The following is a 6,393-nucleotide window of genomic DNA, read 5'->3' as shown; positions in this document are numbered from 1 at the left end:
ACTGTTACTGACGGTATGTACTTCTTTATATTCAAAATATGCATCCTATATTATCGATCTTATGGGTAAATCCCACAATCAATCCAAATTATATGCGTCTTTTAGTCAGGGCACCTTAGGCATTCAACTCAATGCCTGAATGAATGATGGTGAAACGAATCGAATCGGCACAGTGTTGAAGATTGAACTTAGCATTCTCATAAATTCTAATTGAGTTAAATCAATCAAGTTGGCACTTGAGGAAAGACAGTTTTTATGTTTATTCTGTTAGAATCTCGGTTAGAATCAGCGATTGAATAAACATCACTTTTTGTATCACTGCTTTTATTCCTCACCGCAAACTGAAACCTCTAACAGGTTATGGGCCCAGATCGAGGATAGGGCAGTGAAAAGTAGAAGATGAAGATGGAAATAAAATCGAGAATGAAAGTATGCTGACATGGACTGAAAACAGAGTAGGATTTGGAATATGATTTGGAAAGGAAAGAACGTTGACGACGGGACTAAAAATGGACGAAAGAATGGATTGCGAGCAATGAAAGAACAAGAAACAAGTGTTATTTACGGCATCGACATTGGCAAAGTTTACCGGACGAAAGAAAAGAAAAAAAAAGAAAAGAAAGGAAAAGAAAGGAAAAGAAAAGAGAAGAAAGTGGAACAGAGTTTGAGCAACAGAACTTGTGCGGAGAGCAACAGAACTTGTGCGGAGAGCAACAAAGTTTGAGCAAATGAAAAAGGATACAAAAGAAGAAGAAAACTATAAGAGAAGAAGAAGACAAAAGAAGAAGAAGAAGATGGAGGAGAGGATGATAAACAGAACAAAAGAAGAAAACAGAAGGCGGAAGACGAAGACGGAAGGCAATAAGACGAAGGTGGAAGATTCATTGGGACAATGGTTGAGAAATCGGTCGCCGCAGAGTCGGTCGTTGGTGGCAAAGTTGCATGTGAAGGCTTCGATGTTCTTCGTCCGGCGGAGTGTATGGTTATGATGGAGAAGCTGGTTACGGCAGTCCATATGGTTCTGGTTAAGGAGGAAGTTAACGGAGACGAAGACTTAAGATAAAATTTGGTTTATTATGTTGTCGCTATGCAACGGAGGATGATATTTATTCAAGTGGTAGAATTTATGGGAATGAGAAGAAGTGTTGAAGATTGAACTTAGCATTCTCATAAATTCTAATTGAGTTAAATCAATCAAGTTGGCACCGCAAACTGAAACCTCTAACACACAGTATATAGACTAAACGAAATTACAGATTTCTTAAATAGATTACTGCGCCGGCTGGCCATGCTTCTGCCGTTTCAAACGGGCTAAATGATATTTCTGTTTAAAAAAATAAATAAATTGAATTTCGATTAAAAACAGTTTTTAATTAATTATGCTAGGGCCGGCAAAGTTATTCATATACAATCAATGACATCATGGTAGTCATGATCAATATTATTTATTTATCGATTTGTTGTTGTCCGTGCAATTTTACGACGTTAATGGGAGTCCCCTGAACTGCATAGATTAACGACGTTAACAGTGATAAAATGCATTGAATGCAAAGTCAACATCTTGTTTAATTATCATTTTGATTATCTTCAACGGTACTTGTTGTTTTGTTACTAATATCATGTACATGTTGGACATTTATTTCTAATCGGCCATACAAATATCCTACAATCATATGAATCTAAAAAAAAATGAGCTCACGTTCTATGTCATGTATTCCTCGTGAATCCATACATGATACCTGTTCTATATCTGATACATTGATTTCACCTGAGTGTTTTCTAAGAACTAAGACAATTCAATTGAATACGCTCACTGACTATGTCAATGAGAGTGACGTATTATATTTATCCACTGACGGATATTCCATCCGTTCACCCAATTGCACAATAAATGTTATGACGCGAAAACACGCGTCTTATAAATCTCTTCTTAGCAGACAAAATATCAACCGGTTGGTTTGCATTTCAATCATTACGTTTGGCTGTTTTTTTGTGTGTGTGTTAAAGAAATGTAAGCAGTACCGTTATGCTTTAACATTAGTCAGCGTAAATTGTCCACTTTTCTTTTCGTTTTACTCTCACGATAAATAAGACGATGATGTATGTCGGTATAAATATATACTCACATATATGTCGCGTCGCAAAGTTCTCCACCTATATATATTATAGCACACGTGCCGCGAATAAGCGTTCATAAGATCGATGGTATAATAAAGCGCTGAGAAGATCACTTACATCGAGAAATTTAACACCAGAGACTATTGGTAGTGAAATTCGGATATTCGTTTTCTTTGTCCCGTAGAGTAAATTGAATTAAAGCCAGTTAGTAAACTAAATTCAAAATAGTGACCAGGCCCGTAGCTAGAGCGAAATCTCAGGGTGGGCTCAAGCCCGATACAATTTTTCTTTGTTTGTAATTAAAAATACTTATAATGTGAAGTGCGCCGCAGGCGATTTTTTTGGAAACTACTTAATAAAACCACGGTAGATACAATTTTTTTCAGACGTCTATCCTCCAGGTGAAAATTTTTTTTGAATCGGAGGTGGTCACTTCGTAAAAGAATTTTTCCTTTAAACAAGAGGGCTCGGGCCGACCCTCGGAAAATTTGGAAATTTCAAAATCATGAATTAAAAAAAAAAATAATACACCAGAATTAAGTGACCAGGTCGATTTTGATCTACTGGTAGTTTGTAGAGAATTAGGTTCCAAACAATTTTTTTTTCTTTGGTGCAGAACATTATTATAAGATACTTTGCTTCGTATTATATGCCAAAAAAATGTTTAATTTTTTTTATAGAACACTTTGAACACGCAAAAAATCATGAAAATTCGAATCGGAATACACTCCGGAGTGTATTTCGTTTCGTCAATTCGTTTTTTTCGTTATTTTTTGGGTTTTCAAAATGGCTTATAAAAAAAAGTAAACATTTTTTTGGCATATAATACGAGGCAAAGTATCTTATAATAATGTTCTGCATCGAAGAAAAATAAAAAACAAATTTGTTTGGAACCTAATTGATGTACGTTTCTAATAAAAATATCGTCTGTTCGTAAAGGTTGTAACTGTGAGTCAGGATGAGGCATCAAAGTACAAATTTAGTGTTTTGTCAATGATCACCCTACGATTTTTCATTTTATTGGCTTAAATAAAATGAAGGCCTGCGCTACTAAATTCACATATCAAAACACTGCGATGTAGTTTTTCCAGTTTTTTCGAAAAATTAAAAAAAAAAGTTCTTTTGGGTGCCCACGTTCCAGAGATTTTTTTAAAGAAAATGTATGGAAAGTTTGATTGAAAGTTAAATTAATTAATCTACGTACTGGTGGCCTCTGATCTGGCGAACAATTATATGCAACAATTAGCACTTATTTTAACATCTTCACCTTGTTCATTTTATCACCATCGGGAAGATTCCTAGCCATGTCTACCTATCATTGGTTATAGTTTCAATTGCTACAATTGCTACTATATCTCATAGATATTCCAAAAATATCAAACTTGTCCTATTCGCTATCTGGCTTATATTCTTTACGATCTTAAATATGTGGGTAAGTCGACCTACTCAAAATGTCATTAAATGAATTTTGATGAAGTTTTAGTGCAAGGTGATATAGGTATTTAACCGAGAGTTGCGAGTGCTATCGTGAGATGCTTAAGGAAATTTACATGTTGAAAAAATTATCCCAATGACGGTCCACGAAGCCCGTAATTTGTACTATGACGTTTCCAACTATTGGTCTGTCGATTTTATATGAAATACCACAAGCCATAGACACCATAACGTAAGTCTCAATGTACTGACAACATTGAATGCAAGCAAAAATCTATTTAAAATTAATTAATTACTGTAAAAGTGATATTTGCTCTTCGAAATTGAAAATATTTCGATACTTCCAACTATCGGTCAAATACCTTATATTAAAGAAAATTCCCTGCCTGAAAAAACACGGCAGAGTAAAGTAAACCAGGCACGAGCGCTTGATTTGACTAGAGACCTGTATTATCTTTGTGTTTTGCGAATAAAATTTTTCAATTTATGTCAGTTTTCATTTGAGTTAATTTTCAAACAGTGTATTAGGTTCCTTATTAGACGTTTCAAAAATGAACTGCTCCTGCCTGGTTAATTTTACTCTGCCGTGGTAAAAATCATTTCCAAATTTTTCGTTAATGATAATTTTTGCAAACATCTAGGAATCCTAAACTAAATTTTGTGTACTAAACTTAAACTAATGGAGTATCAATTCTTCGCTTTTTGAAATGTTGATTCAACATTGTTAAATCATACATTTTAGCAGTGATTGCTATTTTGAGTATTCTACTTTTTTAGGCGACTTCATCATATTTGTTCAAAACTTTAGTATCGTACACTCGTCAAGACTAAATTTCCATCATTATTAGTTATTGAATTCAGGTAAGTTTTTGGTCTTGAGTCTTGGAGGTATTTTATGAGTTTAAAAGTACTATACTAAAGGATTTTAGCTGCTGAGGTTACGAAAGCAACAATGATAAAATCCACATTCTGTACTAAGACTGTTAACTTCTTTTAAATTTTTCCCAACTTTATTATTTTTCTCCTTCGCCAGGGTGGGCTCAGACGTAGTCCAGGGTGGGCCTAGCCCACCCCAGCCCACCCGTAGCTACGGGCCTGATAGTGACAGTGTTCATTAGAAGACTCTTGAACATAAAATTTTGAGTTTTTATACGATAGCAAAAACGCAGATAAGTGTCTGACCAGACTATACAGTTTGAAATGCACACGCACACGTCTATCGTTTAGGTCGTTTGAACAGTCCTTATACAATTCCCAAATTATTAGCAGCATCGAATGTATGTATTCTGGTTGACTGTCATCATAGCATATGAACCAAGCACTAGGACAGATTTTCCAAGAGCGGCCTGCGTATGCAACCCTACTATGTTGTCATTATAAATGATCAAAGTTGCCGGTGCACTATATTTTGGACACACATGCTCTAGTTGTTGAAAGTATTTTGGTTTCGATAAATAAATGTTTCATCGAATTGTTTATTGACAAATTGTCATTAAATAATAATATTTGTGCGAATTTCTATTAATCTGTTTGAAATGACCTACTTGTCCACGTTTTAAAATGAACTAAAAATTTTAAATTTGGGCCACTTTGGAGGCACTCATTAAATTTGTACTTGTGGCGGTTCAAAAAATGTTGTTTATTTTGTGGCAGATCATATTAGAGGGGCTAAATTTCCGTTACAAAAATCGGTTCTTGTGCTTGGTTCAGTGCTATGCTGCCATGAAAAAGTAGCATTTCACGAAAAAAAAAATGAAAATATTCATCCATGTAATGGAGCACTTCAAGGAGGGGACAAATTGCTGTGTAATAGTCAACTTTCGCATAGGACAGGCAGTAATAGTATATTACTTCCGAGGTTCCAAGTTGTGTATTTGACCCGAAGGGGAGGGCTGTATTCCCCACTTGTCAAATACACAACTTGGAACCTCGTAAGTACAATGCTTTACGTGATTAGGCAATGTAAATGAAAATGAAACATGTCGTAACACGTAAAAGTTATTACTCGTCCAAACAGTTGTAACTCATACATTTTACATGGCTTTCAACTAGACAAAATGTAAGTTTGCGCATGCATAATACAATCGAACAAGATAATTATCCAAGAAATGTACAGTACTAACATTCTAAAACCAGCCAATCTGGGAAATTTTTGATATTTCCCAGTGTCAAAGCACAAAGGGAGACGAAATTATAAACAAATTTGGCAGATTGTTTAAAGTTCTCATTCGTTATCGTTTCATTCATTACGACTGAATGTATGACCAGATTGTGTAACACTATATTATTGCGAATATTCTCGTATTATACTGGGTAATGGGTCAGATTCTTTGGCCGTTGAAGTTTTCATAACACATTTAAACATTCTTATTTTACAAGAATGGCTCAGAATGGGTTCAAAACGATTGCAAAATGAAACAATAAAATCAAAGGCAAAAGGTTATGAGATAATATCACAGGAAGTGGACAAACATTCAAAAATAATTAGCATTTTTAACTCTCCTATAAAACAGAAAGTTCTGACGTAATTATACACTCAATTAACATCTCAATTTCTGTAGTATTGATCAAGAAAAAGCACGGAACAGGTTAGATATCTGAAGGGTTGCTAGGAGTCATTCACAATGATTCACATTTTGACACATTTTGTATAAGGAAGATGTCACTTTGTGAATTATTGTGAATGACACGGCGCGAGATTCCCTAACACCATCTGAAGTCGACCTGAAAATACCTGAGTATGAACTGAACTGACCAGAATTTACCTGAAATCTGAAAAATTCGGGTAAGACTGGTCAGTGTTCAGGTATACCTAAAAAAATGCCAGATATACCTGAAATC

The sequence above is a fragment of the Bradysia coprophila genome (genome assembly GCF_014529535.1).
Source record: "Bradysia coprophila strain Holo2 chromosome X unlocalized genomic scaffold, BU_Bcop_v1 contig_132, whole genome shotgun sequence".
NCBI lineage: Eukaryota > Metazoa > Arthropoda > Insecta > Diptera > Sciaridae > Bradysia > Bradysia coprophila.
The sequence above is the reverse complement of the archived record's forward strand: the minus strand, read 5'-3'. Positions refer to the sequence as shown.